We start from the raw sequence: 17,500 nt of genomic DNA, 5'->3' as shown, positions 1-17,500 counted from the left end.
AAGACCATTATTCATATCCTGAGCCACAGTTTGTTTGACCAAAAAAGAAAATCATGAAAACCCAATAGTATGATACTTTAATGAGATATTTAAAGCCATGCAGTTCATCGCTGCTTCACAGCTTTAAATCAAATATTCCACATTTCCACATTTGATCCCTATCTCCGTTGGAAAAGGGAAGAACGCACAGGGAGAGGAGAGGAAAGGGAAGAAAGGGAGGAATGGATGACAAAGAGAGGGGCAGGAAGGTGGAGGGGAAGAGCGTGATCAGGCTATTCTTAGGAGTTTTAGTCGTGACTATTTGGGATAAGTGTGACTTTGTGTGAGTTGAAAGTTTTCCTCTCACCTCTCCTCTCCTCTGGTTCGCCCTGATACTTACCCCCTACTCGTTTCCCCAAAAACATCCCCCCCCCCCCACCCCACAAAACCAACATTTTACCCAAATATTACTATAGGAACAAAAGCTATGTGTTCCCAAAACATCCAAGAAGCACAAAATCTGCTAAATGCCTCCAAACCAGGCAAAGCCATTTGCGGTGACGATTGGGGGAATAACCGGGATAGCCAGAGTCGTGAGTCATTCATATCAGTGGTGGGAGCTGGACAGGAAGTGTGTGTGTGTGTGTGTGTGTGTGTGTGTGTGTGTGTGTGTGTGTGTGTGTGTGTGTGTGTGTGTGTGTGTGTGTGTGTGTGTGTGCGCGTGTGTGCGTGTGTGTCTAGGTGTGTGTGTGCACAAGAGAGAGAGAGGGGGGGCATATTAAAGAGATATCGGTGGGAGGGACTGATAAGCAACAATATTTGTGAAAGGGGCAATGATGATGTTGAAAGCAGCAGAAAAGTGTCTCTCGGGGACCAAAGAGATTCTAATCGGAAAGCTTGGAAAGACGGGAATGTTTTGCATTTGGTGAATTCGGTCAACAAATGACAGCCCCTGGCATCACTGCTCTCCGTCCTAATTCTACTAAAGCACGAATCCCTGAAGTTGGTTTAGTCGGAACATAACATTTACGTTCGCTTCATCCAGTGAAGTGACCCTTGATGAAAATAAACAAGGCACGATGTGGCACTCATTGTTCCAGGCCATAAAATAGTGGCAAAGTGGAGTCTTTGTGCAAACAGGAGTGTGGACTTAGGCAGATAGCGCTGCTTTCTTTAGCTGACTCCACGCTGACCTTGAACAGTAAATTTGTCAGGCAACATAACGAGCTGGTCGCCAGCGCTTTGCAGTGTAGCAGGAACTGCCACACGTCCATTTCATTTTATGCCTTTATTATTTCAAGCTGCCGCAACTTCCCATTTCATACTGTATACTAGTAACCAGCACATCAAATGACTGGTTGAACTGAACATGGCTTTCAATTGAGTGTTTAAATGATGGTGGTGTTAAGGTTTTATGCGGTAACTGAGTGCGTCTCTTTGACAACTATGGTTCCTGATGATTTGACGATTTAGGGTTCGATGACGGCAGTAGTTTCTCAAAAGTTGATCAGATAACATGCATCATTTATGTAATTTAGATTCAGATTCCATTAATTTGATCATTACATTGCAATTTGGAAAGTATAATTCTAACAAACATTCTGCTCACTGGAAAGTGGTGAAGCTGTATAAAGGTCTCATTATGCTTTCCGCATCAGCGAGGAACGCGAGTGTCCGCGCGGAAAAGTGACGTCAAATCAGCAGACACGCCCCTCCGCAAGGCTCCGTGCGGACGGTTTTCGAGCGGCCGTGCGCACGCCGAAATTTGTAACTACGCGGACGCGGACGGGCGGACAAAGTGGAGTTTTCAAGACTCGCGCTCAATTCCGCCTGCAGAAACCCACACAGAGTATACAAGCTCCACACGTTTCCTCGTCGGATTCCGTGTCTCTCATTTCCGTGCGGCCGGCCAAAGCGTCAAGCATAATCCAGGCTTAATGAGGTCAGATATTGTGATGCAGCTCCTCCTACCGTGCAAATATATATTTTTTTTTTAATGATTTGAGGGTTTAATATAGGATATTGTTGTAATAAACACGTATCTATAATTAGGGATGAGGTTTTAGTCCTGATTCTTTACAGAACTGGCAAAAAAATTCCCCACTTAAAGAGGCATTAAGTAACTTTTATTGAGCTCTATTGGCAGCAACATGGACAGAACTCTGGCTCAGTGTACGGTGGCCTGTAACCGACACAATTAATAAAGGCACATTTTTACAATAGAAACAAGTATGCTAACTAATTAGAACAGAGACACCCAACAGAAACACCTTGTCAACAGGTAATATATCACCATGCTAAATGCTGTAATAATAATTCTGCTTTGTCATTTGCTTTTTGGCTTGAGAATGAAGCTTTTTAGCTTTTGTAGCTGAAATGTTGAGATGCCGGACATAGCAGTGTCCTCTATCATGTAGAGGAGGTGGCCTGGGGATTTTTGTTTTTGTTTTTAATTTTTATTTATTATAATTTTCTTACCGGCTGCTGTCCCGGTCGTTGCTCCACCCCCTCTGCCTATCTGGGGAGAGGTTTTTTTGTGTGCCTTTATTGGACAGGACAGTAGGCTGGACAGACAGGAAAGGTGGGGAGAGAGAGAGGGGATGACATGCGGCAAAGGACCTCGGGTCGGACTCGTCAGCCACGTGAAGGACCGAGCCTCCGTGGTACGCGTGCTACCAGGTGAGCCACCAGGACGCACCTGGGGAGAGTTTTAGACTAGCACATGCTTCCTCCGATACACGTGCAGTCACCAGCCGCTTCTTTTCACCTGACAGCGAGGAGCTTCACAGGACGTAGCGCAGGCTGACCAAGGAAGGCACTAGTGCAGCGACCAGCACACATACCCTTAATCCGGCTTCCCACCCCCACAGACATGGCCACTGTACAGTATGGACACCCGACCAAGTCGAAAGTTCGAACCCGCGACCCAAGGTTTTGTTTTTTGTTTTGGGGCTTTTTTGAAAGCCAGAAATTTCAGCATCTGGCGAAGTAATCATTGAGTCATTGTTATTGATCAAAAAACCTATCACCCGGCCACAGATATTATAGTAATTTCACTGGAGCAATAAAAATTGTACTTGTTGTACTTTTAAACTCCACAAAATATTTTGCTAGTGTCCCTGCAACAATGTCAGTGAAACCATTATCACTACGGTTCCCTTTGTCAGATCCTCTTGCAAAACCTTGAAAATCCGTAACCGCATGCGGTTCAATCATTAAGCTTATAAGCTTATGAAAATGTCTGCACAAAAGATCCAAAAGACAGATGTGCAATAACTTGCCTTGATGAAGAACGGCTAATGGTTTCTGGCTAACCCCCCTCTCCTGTTTTCCTTTCCGTCCGACCGCAGCCATCTCTCAGTAGATGTGTGTTATTGGGCTAAGCTCATCTCTGCTGCGATGGCGACGGACGCTCTCCTGTACTGCGGCGGTAGATGGACTTGGGTGACCTCGGCGTGTTTGTTGCGAGCATCTATGGCGAGATGGACGCGGGTCAGGGGAGCGGTGTTGTGGCTGGGACCAAGATCTAGCCAAAAAGCTGCACACCCAAGATGTGGGTTGGAGAAAGAGACTCTCTGTTACGGAGTCTGGGGTGCTGGTCCCACATAGCGTACCTGACTCAGGGGCCTCTGGAAGTGTGCTTTTACTTGGCCGTTTTCTGCCTGGGTGACTGGAGGTCTTACAAATCTTCATGGAATCAGATGCACTTGATTGTGTATTAGCCTAGATGGTTGAAACCAGAAAGACTAGACTTTCCCATGGGTCCTGCACATGTCAAATTCAAACATGGCGTTTTTAAGGGGCTTAGTTTTTGGTAACTTTACTTTGCATTGTACAAACCACTTTCCACTTTATTTACCTAAAGTTTTGTAGATGCATTATACTCTGTAAGTACTTACAGTAATTAAAACATTCTCAACATAAATAATGTGCTTCAAACATGATGATAGGTTAATACACAGGTTAAAACACTGGAATAAAGCCATTGTGAAGTTTCCAAGGCTAGACATTCACCTTACTTATTAGCTATAGAATTTTATTAAATGCTAACACAGAATTAGTATATGTTTATAGTTTTCCTCGGGCCAATACAACAATAGCACTACTGTCAATTGTTACCGGATTTTCCGCAACATACATTTAACCACTATTCCCATCCATATGTACAAGTACGCTATTGAAACATTACTGTATCTTGTGTGTATCGTGTGCGTGCACGTACAGTATGCGTATGCACATGATCTCCATGGCAATTTCCCTATTATTTCATGGTGTTTATGATTTATTTTATTGTTTTCGTCTGTGGCCACCCATGCTAAAAGTGTATGCAGTAAGGTCCAGCAAATACCACATTATGCATGTGTGTTTGAGCGTGTGTGCCCACGACACGTGTGTGTGTGTGTTTGTTTGTGTGTGTGTGTGTGTGTGTGTGTCTTTGCTTGATTTGACTATGATAACGTCGCGTCTGCAGTCCCTCTGCTCCCACTTCCCCCTCTCACACTCCATGGAAAGGAGCGCTCTCATTATTCCTGGTGATTTATACATGCCATGTATTGGAAAAAGCCTGGAACGCTGCAGCGGTTTGCGTTGCCGTCCGATGGGCTGGTGGGTTGGAAGACACAGACGAGGTTTGGCAAGGAAAGGTAGGGGTGGAGAGGAATGAAGGGAAGGGGTTAGTGAGCCGAGGGAGAAGTCTGAACATTTTCCCATGTACTGTACTGTATGCTCCCCATGCTGGAGAGCACGTTTGCCTGCCCTGACTTAATTCTGTCAAATGCTGTTTGCATGTTTGTGCTTTGTAAAAAATACAGTGTGGTCCACACCGATGTCACACTCGTATAAGTTAACGGCTCTTTACATGCCGTGCGTGTCGCTGCTGCCCCGCAAGACAAATTGTTTGCAAAATAGAGGAGTACTGATGCAGAATAGATGCAAGCTGGGAGAACTTTTACAGTGCAGTTCAAGTATTTCTGTGTTAAATGGTGGCAGACACCACGCAGAACCATTTCCCCCCACTATTCTAACAGTCACGTCTCAAGTCTTTGACCTCAAGTCCGCAAGGCAAGTCTCAGGTCTTTGAGGGGCAAGTCCAAGTCAAGTCTCAAGTCTCTTATGGATGAGTGTTCTATCAATCATCTGCTGCATGCCATCCAGTCTGCTTAGAACACTGCATAGCTCAAACTAAAGAATTCTTGATCTGTTAGCATACAGTATCAGCATTGATTAGATGACATTAGTAGACATTTCAATAATGTTAATGCACAAAAAATAATAAGAATGATTGTTCACAAGTCCCAAACAAGTGAGGATGAGTCTCAAGTCACTGTGTGCGCGACTTAAGTGCGACTCAAGTCCAAGGCCCAATTGCAAGTCCCCATCTCTGGTAGGGATTCAGTGTCTTGCTCATGGGCACTTCAGCAGAGCAGATCTCTTTGTTGAGAGACAGTCTCTAACTACAGTAAGCTCGTGATTCTTAACCTTATTCATCGAGGACCCCTAATTTAGTCAGCAGACTGCCATTTGATGAAATTTTCTCTCTCGAACCCAAATCTTTGAATATTTGTATTGTTGGATATTATTTTGTCCAGCCACCCTGCCTGCTGCTTTACAACAGTAGCACCGGTGTTTTTGAGTGGTAGCTATTGAGCGTAAAAAAACAACAACTCGCGACGTGTTTACTTAATCAGTGTGGTCAGCTGGAGCCGAACAAATTGTTCTGTTAATCAGGCTTTTCCACTTCCTGGGGTTGTAGATGCTGGCAGATCTTGGAGCTCTTGGCGAGACCAGGAGGTAAAACAGGACAACGAGGAAATGAGTCACGGTCGCAGTCCAAGAATAAAATAAAGAGAGGGCGTGACACCTAAGAACAGCCCCTATCTCCTTTGCACAGAGAAGCTTGCTCTCATAGAGAAATGTATGCTTCACAGTCTGTCAGCAACTCAAAACAAACACTTTGTTTTGACTAGCATTTACTTTGTGTTGTGCCAGTTTTAATTCACTACCAGAGTGAATTGTAGTGCTTGGATCATGCCCATTTTCGAATTCGACCTTCATTTTGATGTCAACTACACACCTGTAAATGTTCATGACTGCATGATGCATCTTTCGCGGTTTTGACGTTATCGTGTTCGCAAAATCTGTCCACAGACAGACAGACAGACAGACAGACAGACAGACAGACACACATATAAACACCTGGCAAAGTACTCGAAACTGCTTCTGTGGTAGTTCCTGCTGCAGTACTGTAGATGTCTCCAGGAACACATTTTGCCTTGATGACTCACACACAGACTCACAATGTGAAAACAATACCAGCCCCGCTGTCGCAGCTGGTGACAACATTCTAAAAAGTGACTAATAACAAATTACAAAACCTAAAAGAATAACAAACTAAGATACACAAAAACGTATTCAGTGTTAATGCCAACACTGACCACTACCTGTAAATTAGCGGGTTTTCTTAGAACCTTAAAAAAAAGCCCTGAGTTTACAAAGTGTGTCCCTGTTCCAAGGTTGTGAAGGGTTTGAACCAGATTTGGCAATCCAGTCACATGCTGCGCTTCTATTTATAGAAGATCTAAAGGTTCTTTTGTCATGCCAAGAAAATCCACGACTGAGACGCTCCTGTTTCATCTCTAGCAGCCCGAAATCCCCCCCGTCTTTCAGGCAGGAGTGACTCACTGCTTACCTAACATGAGCATTGATGGGCAGAAACCAGCTACGCATTTCAACAATGGCTGCTCCAGCAGGACTCGCCCTTTTCAGGACTCGTGACTCGACTTGGACTCGAGCATTCATGCATTCGGACTCTGAAATTAGAGACGAGGACTCAGACTTGTTAATTGATAAAGACTGTTTATTTTTATTTATTTTTTGTTTTTTGTAAAGCCCCTAATGTGGCATAAAATATTGATACCATGACATTATTAAATTGTGTGCAAGGGCAGACACGTGTGTTCCACTTACATGCGGATTTACGCTCATGTCCAGTAACTCAGGTAATGGGGACTCGACTCTTCTTTGGTGACTCGGACTCAAACACTGGGGACTCGAGACTCGCCTCGGACTGGAGTTATAGTGACTTTACTCCAACACTGCTGGCTGTGACATGTGCTTGCAGGCCATAATAGTTTGTGACTTTACGGGACATTTTTGGCCTCTCCAACTATTAATGCACATTCCAAACTTGGCTAAGCCTGACCATAACATAGAACTAAGCTGGGCCTCCGGTGCAGAATTTTGAGGTCAAGGGTTTTGAGCTGTAGGTTCTAATCCTGGCATCATCCTGGCAACATTTTAATCCACATCCTAATCAGGGTTTTTCCTGGCTAAGAAAGGGCCTTTTGGGGGTGACCATGCACCACGCTCAGTAAGCATGATCGATCCAATCATGCTTACTGTCGTGCGTACATCTGACTTGTGGGTTAGTGTGTAGTCAGGCTTATCCTGAACACTAATATATCAGTCAGAACTTATGGGTTAGTGTGTAGTCAGGTTTATCCTGAACACTAATATATCAGTCAGAACTTATGGAGCAGTGTTGTTAGTTTCAGACATACTGTGGTCAGTGCACCGTACAAATGTGAGACTTTAACTTTGAAATTATCTAAATTGATACAGTAGAATGCTTGATATTGAGTTGGTGTGTACTAGTCAGTTATCCTGCTCTCAAATATATCAGCCATTGTCACTTATAAGGAGCAATCTATAAAAGGGGCTTAGGGCAATCTCTGTTTGTTTCAATTCTGTCCAGTCAGAACTCATGGGTTAGTGTGTAGTCAGGCTTATCCTGAACACTAATATATCAGTCAGAACTCATGGGTTAGTGTGTAGTCAGGCTTATCCTGAACACAAATATATCAGTCAGAACTCATGGGTTAGTGTGTAGTCAGGCTTATCCTGAACACAAATATATCAGTCAGAACTCATGGGTTAGTGTGTAGTCAGGCTTATCCTGAACACTAATATATCAGTCAGAACTCATGGGTTAGTGTGTAGTCAGGCTTATCCTGAACACTAATATATCAGTCAGAACTTATGGGTTAGTGTGTAGTCAGGTTTATCCTGAACACTAATATATCAGTCAGAACTCATGGGTTAGTGTGTAGTCAGGCTTATCCTGAACACTAATATATCAGTCAGAACTCATGGGTTAGTGTGTAGTCAGGCTTATCCTGAACACTAATATATCAGTCAGAACTCATGGGTTAGTGTGTAGTCAGGCTTATCCTGAACACTAATATATCAGTCAGAACTCATGGGTTAGTGTGTAGTCAGGCTTATCCTGAACACTAATATATCAGTCAGAACTCATGGGTTAGTGTGTAGTCAGGCTTATCCTGAACACTAATATATCAGTCAGAACTCATGGGTTAGTGTGTAGTCAGGCTTATCCTGAACACTAATATATCAGTCAGAATTTATGGGTTAGTGTGTAGTCAGGCTTATCCTGAACACTAATATATCAGTCAGAACTTATGGAGCAGTGTTGTTAGTTTCAGACATACTGTGGTCAGTGCACCGTACAAATGTGAGACTTTAACTTTGAAATGATCTAAATTGATACAGTAGAATGCTTGATTTTGAGTTGGTGTGTACTAGTCAGTTATCCTGCTCTCAAATATATCAGCCATTGTCACTTATAAGGAGCAATCTATAAAAGGGGCTTAGGGCAATCTCTGTTTGTTTCAATTCTGTCCCGGAAGTGATGTCACTCAACTGGAAGTGATGTCAGTTGAGCAATTGTGCATTGTGACATCACTGATGTCATAGGCATTGTAATCTCTCGAGACAGACTTGCATCGAAAGTCTGTCGGCAGGCTCTGCTCTGTCAAAAGGGGTCCAACAGCGCTCGCAGGCATGCTGCGCTTTACCTGATCAAAATGAAGTGAATGTGACCGGTGTGTTGTCAAAACTTACCATTTTCAGCGTATAGCAAGTTGCTACTTGCTACTAGCAACGAGCTACAGTTGTTATTGTTGTTTCATAGCGACGGACGGATTTGAGAGTGACACGCAGGGAGCGGAAAAGAAATCCATTAATGGGCAGAGCCGGTCGGTTGGAGCCAATGGCAGAGCTTGCAGGGAGCGGAAAGTTTTTTTTTCTTCTGCTGCCACCCACGACTATTGAGTTCCTGTTGCACCACATTGAAACGGGGCTGCCCCCAGAGGTTAGAGAGAGAAAAAAAAAAAAAGTTTAACCGATGGGTTCCCCGATTGTAGGCATCGGCGGTCAAGCTGCCGGGCGGGCCAGGCCGCGCAGTGCGCAAGATGCCTAGTGTGTTAAATTACAGCAGCCCAAGTTTTAGAAAGGAAGCAATTTGAAGGTACAAATGTGGGACTTTGACTTTAAAATGATCTAAAACGATACAGTAAAAATGCTTGATTCTGAGTTAGTATGTAGTTGTCCTGAACTCAAAGGTATCAGTCCTTGTCAGGATTTTTGGGATCTTGGGTGTTTGGGAGGAGGGTTCAAACCTCTTTGGGGGCACCAAAAATGCCTCTATGCAGGAAAAACCCTGTGACATGCGGATGTATGAAATGGGTGTGAGGCCTTTTTATTAGACCCCTAGCAAATGAGATGGTCTCTAAACTGCCACCCAAAAGCTGTAATATTTCCTCAAAGCTATGTACTGTAGCGATGTGGGTTTTGTAAGTAAACATGGGTTTGTCTGGTTGTCACGTTTAGTCTGGGGTTGACATGTCTGTGGGGATTTACGGGGTTACGTAAAGGCAGCATAGAGCCAGTGGGTGCGGGGAGAGAGAGGGGTTCACCTGTGATTGGCTGGGGGGAGGTGAGCTGTGAGCGGGGACAAGGAACAGCTCAAGGTTGTTGAATTGGGGAGCCTGAAGGAGACGGCTGTGTGTGCGTGGGGAGCTGCGAAGCTAGGAGAAGCTAGGAGAAGCTAGCTGGGTTTGGGTGTGTGGTTGTGGGGTGTTGGTGGCGTGGACTACGGCTAACAGTAGTCCCCGGAATAGCGATCCACAATAAAGTGCGGTAACAAGAACCTGACTCTTTGACTGCTTTGTGGGAACGTTACAGTACGTTACTCTGCACATTGGAGGGAGAAGAGAAGTTAGAAGTTAAACCAAACCAATGCGCTTATGAAATAGCAGATGATGGAATTACAATGCATAGATATTGCTACAGCCAAGTACCGTATATTAAATAGCTTTCAGGATCTGTACCTGCACCATCTTCCACGACTCCCATTTAGTGTCTCAGTGTTGTCCAAGCTCTTTTTCCTTCTAAGGTTCTCCTTTTTTATCTGCTTTATCTTACAAAGGGAGAACGTGGAGCAAGACCAAAAACACAGTAGCTACGCCGTGCATGCAAGCAGGGATGAAGAGCATTCAAGAATGTTGGCATGGAAAAGAGAGTAAGCATCCAAGCATGAAAGTGAAAAAGGTAGAACAAGAGAGAGGGAGAAAACGATGAGACACACACATGCGCACGCACGCACACACAAACACACACACACACACACACACACACACACACACACACATGCGCGAGAAAGCCAAGTCTCCTCATTCCTCAGCAGCTCTCACATAGGCGAGTCTGTTTCCCCGGCGCAAACACGTCACATCAAAGAGGCATCACAGCACGTCTCCATAGCGACGCCCTTCACCGGTATAGATGCGGCGCGCTAGCTGGAGATAGCGCTGGCAGACAGACGCTACGGTAGGGAGGCCTAATAACCCGGGTGCTAGCAGATGACTGATGGTCCAATTTAGCCCCGGCCCTCGTCTGGAGGTCAGGAGGGAGTTCACCCAGAGTGCGCAAAACCCTGCGGGAGAGTGGCAAATATTTTCCTCTCAAGAATTTGGCAAAAAGCGGCATCTGGGTCTGGGGGTATCCACTGAGTCCAAGTTTATGCTCTTGCCCCGCTTTGCTGTCCAGTCAAATATCACGATCTCGTGCGATTGCGGAAATGTTGCCATGCACACTGAAATATATGCGCATCCTTCCGTACTAGCTGGGTCTAAATGAGCTATGTCCAAAAGAGGAAATGTTTGGGAAAATCTAATTTAGCTGTCTTTTCATCCATTGGATTTTTACAACGAAACGTCTGGCTGTATTAAAGTCGGTTGAGCGATATTAGAGTTTTATATGTAAGGGATAATGTATACTGAGCCGGTGATTACTGTGGAAATAATGACCGACAGGTGAATGATTTAGCCCGACGCGCAGCGGAGGGCTTAATATTCACCTGAAGGTCATTATTTCCAGTAATCACCGGCTCAGTATACATTATCCCGCTTAGAACACGGCCTACAACTAAATCATTCAATAATCTGACAAAAATAATTATTCAAATTGATTTTTTAATAGCGTTTTCAACACAAAGCGGTTTCATTCGTAGCCTAATTGGCACACAAGACACCACAGCTGCAACTGGTTGGCCTAATTAGTAGCGTCTGCGGACAAAATGCTCTTACCAACTGATTAATCCAGGTGTGGCAGAGCAGCGGTCGGTTGTCGAGAAATAATGACCGGTGAATATTGTTGATTGACCAATCAGAATCGAGTATTCGAGAGAGCCGTGTTCTAAGTTAGAATATACTACTTGGGCTCAACTGTGTACGCGAAAATAAAAACAATTGTGTGCAGGATCGATGCGGGAGGAATTCACAAAGGCCTTCTTCTCTTCTGTGGCTACTACTGTGAATCATAGGATTCTTACAGTAATGAACTTCCCAGCTAAAGTAATATGCTTAGTTCTTGCATAATATTGTGTCCGCTGCCCCCCCAATATTGAAACAGTGACTTCCACAAAGACAGAAAAATCAAGTTTGCCTGCGACGTTTCTCTCTCTCTCTCTCTCTCTCTCTCTCTCTCTCTCTCTCTCTCTCTCTCTCTCTCTCTCTCTCTCTCTCTCTCTCTCTCTCTCTCTCTCTCTCTCTCTCTCTCTCTCTCTCTCTCTCTCTCTCTCTCTCTCTCTCTCCTTCAAGCGTGTGTCAACAGCTACAGAGATGGGAATGGGGGAAAAGAGGGAGGAGAAAAAAAAGGAGAGGAAAACAGACAGAGCGGGTTAGCGGAGGGAGGGAGGGAGGGACACAGAGGGATATAGTTACTGTCGGCCCCCGGACGGCTTCTGCTCTCTCTCGTTTTGGGTACCGGAATCGCAAGGAGCCCCAAGCCACTTTCTTGGCCTTATATAGCGTGTTTCAAAACTTCTTGGCAGCTGACAGAGGAAAAGCCGGCCTTAAAGAGTGTATCTTGGTCAAGTCCAGAAGCGGCGCACACACACATGCGCACACGCACACGCACATATACACAGTCGACTTCAGTGGCTCTCTGGCACGCGTTTGGGATTACTTCTGTTGTTTTGAGTGAGAGGGGCGGAGGAGTCGAGTGTCTCTATTTGGTACTCCCTCTCTCTCCCTCTCCCTCCCTCCCTCTCTCTTGCTCTCTCTCCCTCCCTCTCTCTCTTGCTCTCTCTCTCTCTCTGGTCTTCTGAGGCCTGGAGGGGGGTGTGAAGGCAGGGAGAATGCAGAGGTAGAAACAAGACAGAGGGGGAGAGACGAGAGAGCGTGAGAAAATACTGCCACCGGCGTGCAGGTAAGAGATCTAGCTACAGTAGATCCATGGACTTGATAGATCTAGCTACATTAGATCCATGGAGTTGATCTAGCTACATTAGATCCATGGACTTGATAGATCTAGCTACAGTAGATCCATGGAATTGATAGATCTAGCTACAGTAGATCCATGGACTTGATAGATCTAGCTACAGTAGATCCATGGACTTGATAGATCTAGCTACAGTAGATCCATGGACTTGATAGATCTAGCTACAGTAGATCCATGGATTTGATAGATCTAGCTACATTGGATCCATGGACTTGATAGATCTAGCTACATTAGATCCATGGACTTGATAGATCTAGCTACAGTAGATCCATGGACTTGATAGATCTACCTACAGTAGATCCATGGATTTGATGGGGGTACAGTATACTCCACCTGTGGTTTGGGTGGAGTCAGTCGGTGCGTTAAATTAGCCCAAGGTAGAATCTACCGTGGAGTTTTAAATTGCGTAATCTGTGCATACTTTCACGGCTTAAAACGATTAATCAATAACAGGAACTCAAATTCAGATCAGCTGTGTTTTGTACCTACTACTCTGCAAGCAACATGGGATTTCGAAGCGCATGATGTGTCAAACTTTTGGATATGTGCTCAGCCAGGCTAGGGAAGACTGTGCCCCTGTGCATGTTTTTGGATGTAAGTTAGCTAGTCTGCCTCCCACTCATGGGAAAGCTGCTCCCATGGGAACGGGACAGGGTTCACTTGAGTTGCTCGCCAGCCTTTCATGGTCCGACTAGCAGTGATTTGTGGTGGCAGAGTCAGAGAGAGAGAGGCAGAGAGAGAGAGAGAAGCAGAGAGAGAGAGGCAGAGAGAGAGAGAGAAGCAGAGAGAGAGAGAGGCAGAGAGACTGGGAGCAACTGGTCCTCGCACGTGTTTTCTCTCTCAGCGGAACCCGCGTCTTCTTCTGACAGGCCCAATCAGAGACAAAGTAGATTGGTCAAGGAGGATGTTTCTGTCTCTCGTTCGCCTCTTCGTCTCCGTGCTTCTCTTTGCCCCCCCCCCCCATGCTTTTTGTCTCACCCTCCTTCTCACACTTTGCACTTTAGACATCTTTGAGCGAGACGATGCAGATGGATGATGGCTATCGTTCACCTTTGACCCTGGGCCAACACAAGGGTGGCAGTTAAACATGAAACGGTCAAGAGGTCGTGAAGCTTGTATGTCACGTCTCCCACTAAAGAGTCAAAACAACAGAAAGGAATGCAGCTTTATTATGGCGCTGTAATAACTGTAAATGCCCCCCCCCTAAGTTATGAACCTGCATTGTTCGATATTGGAGTTTGTGCTATGGAATTGTACGTCAAACTACTGACTCTTCCTCTGAACCAATCCATCCCTCAAATGATGATTGATCCTTACCTATCTGTCGCTTAAGCTCTACAGTAAGGCAGTCTTACCTATCTGTCGCTTAAGCTCTACAGTAAGGCAGTCTTACCTATATCTTGCTTAAGCTCTACAGTAAGGCAGTCTTACCTATATCTTGCTTAAGCTCTACAGTAAGGCAGTCTTACCTATCTGTCGCTTAAGCTCTACAGTAAGGCAGTCTTACCTATATCTTGCTTAAGCTCTACAGTAAGGCAGTCTTACCTATATCTTGCTTAAGCTCTACAGTAAGGCAGTCTTACCTATCTCTTGCTTAAGCTCTACAGTAAGGCAGTCTTACCTATCTGTCGCTTAAGCTCTACAGTAAGGCAGTCTTACCTATCTGTCGCTTAAGCTCTACAGTAAGGCAGTCTTACCTATATCTTGCTTAAGCTCTACAGTAAGGCAGTCTTACCTATATCTTGCTTAAGCTCTACAGTAAGGCAGTCTTACCTATATCTTGCTTAAGCTCTACAGTAAGGCAGTCTTACCTATCTCTTGCTTAAGCTCTACAGTAAGGCAGTCTTACCTATCTGTCGCTTAAGCTCTACAGTAAGGCAGTCTTACCTATCTGTCGCTTAAGCTCTACAGTAAGGCAGTCTTACCTATATCTTGCTTAAGCTCTACAGTAAGGCAGTCTTACCTATATCTTGCTTAAGCTCTACAGTAAGGCAGTCTTACCTATATCTTGCTTAAGCTCTACAGTAAGGCAGTCTTACCTATATCTTGCTTAAGCTCTACAGTAAGGCAGTCTTACCTATCTCTTGCTTAAGCTCTACAGTAAGGCAGTCTTACCTATATCTTGCTTAAGCTCTACAGTAAGGCAGTCTTACCTATCTCTTGCTTAAGCTCTACAGTAAGGCAGTCTTACCTATCTGTCGCTTAAGCTCTACAGTAAGGCAGTCTTACCTATCTCTTGCTTAAGCTCTACAGTAAGGCAGTCTTACCTATATCTTGCTTAAGCTCTACAGTAAGGCAGTCTTACTATCTCTTGCTTAAGCTCTAAGGCAGTCTTACCTATCTCTCGCTTAAGCTCTACAGTAAGGCAGTCTTACCTATCTCTTGCTTAAGCTCTAAGGCAGTCTTACCTATCTCTCGCTTAAGCTCTACAGTAAGGCAGTCTTACCTATCTCTTGCTTAAGCTCTACAGTAAGGCAGTCTTACCTATCTCTTGCTTAAGCTCTACAGTAAGGCAGTCTTACCTATCTCTCGCTTAAGCTCTACAGTAAGGCAGTCTTACAGGGCCTTATCACACATCACAGCTCGGTTTGGTGCAACAAAATCCAAACGGGTCCGATTGATGCAGACTGCATCAATGGAAGATTATAGGGGTATGACAGCATCCATCCTTGCAGGTATCAGCTACTGCCTGGGAGGAGGTTTAAAATATAACATTTCATTTATTCTTATGTCAATAAACAAATTAAATAGTGGCAGATTAGAAAAGGACATGGCCATGATGGACACTGGATACTTTTGTGTGTGTTATTATTATTATTTTATTATTAAAGGGATTGATTGATTGATTGATTGATTGATTGATTGATTTACTAGCATCTTTGTATGCTTTTTGTACGTGGAATGTTTTGTCTTTTACGGCTGCAGCATGGGTGAAAGCCCAAGCCAAATGTTGCACATTGTGGGCCAATCTTGAAGCCCACGCTTGCCTCCGGGCATCACACCTCTCAAATGCTTTTCATTGGCCGTAAGCCGAGAGAGAGAGAGAGAGAGAGAGAGAGAGAGAGAGAGAGAGAGAGAGAGAGAGAGAGAGAGAGAGAGAGGGGGAGAGGGAGAGGGAGAGGCAGAGGGAGAGAGAGAGAGAGAGAGAGAATCCTCCACCACCTCTCTTTACCTTGCCCAGAAAGCCTCTTAGCCTTAAATCATGTGTCCCCCGTGCCTCATAACATGAAGATGTTTTCTGAGAGTGATGTTTATGGAATGGCTGCTTTCCCAATAGATCTATCCCGCTTGAACTATTTGTCTCTTCCTTCTGTCTCTTCCATGCGTTAATAACATACCTAGTCTCCCTCAGGACAGTTCAGTACAGCCGTGAAACATTGTCAACCTGAAAGATCTCTCCTGAGGAGAAATAACATCAACTAGAATTTCTACCTTAGAGACTACACACAACACCAAATCAGCTTTAACAATTTTATTGATAAAAAGTCTTTGGCGGAGGGCCCCTTGACCCAAGGGGGATCAGCCACGTGATGACGGGTCTGCCGTGAGTTTGGCAGGGACGTCAGAACCCTCGCCCCTTGGGAGAAGAGGTCTACCCTGGTGGTACTGGGGTGGAAGCCGGGGAGGTGGTGGGGTGACGCTGCAGCACAGAGGAGACAAGGGCATCAGACAGGTAGAGGGAACACCCCCTTTTAAACAGCCCGCTTGGAGAGATGGCAGGTTGTCATTGGATAATTAGTAATGATGATGTAACTATGGTAGTTCCGTCTCTGGTAGAACTTCCGTAAACTCTCATATCTAAATTTCCTACCGAAAATGTAATTGTGCTTGCTGTCCTCACCACGCCCGCCTCCTTGCAACGCCCCTGCCCATGTAGCCCTAATCGGCAATGTGTACTGTAGCTACAGTAGGACGTCTGTAGGTGTTTAAAGGGTGTAGTAACTGTTTGCTAGGGTGTTTCCGGCTGGTCGCTAGGGCGTTTGTAGATGGTTGCTAGGGTGGACTAAGTAATTATGGGGGGGGGCTATGTGAGTAGAAGCGGGAGGAGCCAAGGAATTCAGGCACAAAATAATTTTGATTGTCGACAGTACAGTTCAAAAGCTATGGACCAAAATGTAAAGAGGGCTGTTATAGCGCCACCATCAGGTCAATTGGTGTAATTATTTCGTGCATAGTAAAATGCCCCTCTGGGAACCTCCCTACCAGGTTTGGTCGCTCTATGCCATATGGTTTCTGAGATACAGCTAATTTAATGCAAGCTTTTGCCAGATTTATCGAAACCCCATCCCCCCCAAGTCAATGGGGGGGAAATGGCGCTTAATCGCGAAAAGCGCCCAGACCGTTCAATGAAACTCTTAGCAAAGTCATAGCACACCTGGTCTTGCACGTCTATGTAGTGTGAAAAATGTGGGAGTTATTACGTGCCAAACTTTTGCAGATCGAAAAATAGGAGTTTAAAGATTGTGCCATGCAAGCACAATGAATGAATGAATGAATGAATGAATGAATTTATTTGGTGATAAAAACAAGAAAGAACACAACAATACATATAATAAGACAATATATCAATCACCGAGGATAAAAACACAATAAAGCCCGAAGGCTTATTTCCATTGTGGTCCTCACATAAAACATATAGTAAGACATAAAAAAAAAGGCATAAAAAGGCATAAAAAACTTAAAACAATAGAAAAAAAACATAAAACAACGGAGAGAGGTTACATTAAAGGAACTCCAAATCAATAATTACGAAAAGAATGAAAGTTTTGACAGGCAAACCTTCTTCTTTTTTATGTATTTTTTTCCCGTTTTTCTCCCCAATTGCGCCCGGCCAATTCCCCCTGCTGTCCCGGTCATTGCTCCACCCCCTCTGTTGTTGTTGTAG

At 44.7% G+C, this 17,500-nt stretch overlaps 1 protein-coding gene across 1 annotated transcript in view; it reads left to right on the top strand.

Moving 5' to 3' along the window:
* tns1a (tensin 1a) overlaps positions 1-17,500 on the top strand; it is a gene marked incomplete at both ends in the record, with an annotated part of 239,012 nt that overhangs the window by 84,968 nt on the left and 136,544 nt on the right. The gene's annotated exons all lie outside the window — the stretch shown is intronic.

Source organism: Poromitra crassiceps (assembly GCF_964638095.1).
Source record: "Poromitra crassiceps genome assembly, chromosome: 3".
Taxonomy (NCBI): Eukaryota; Metazoa; Chordata; class Actinopteri; order Beryciformes; family Melamphaidae; genus Poromitra; species Poromitra crassiceps.
The sequence above is the reverse complement of the archived record's forward strand: the minus strand, read 5'-3'. Positions and strand labels throughout refer to the sequence as shown.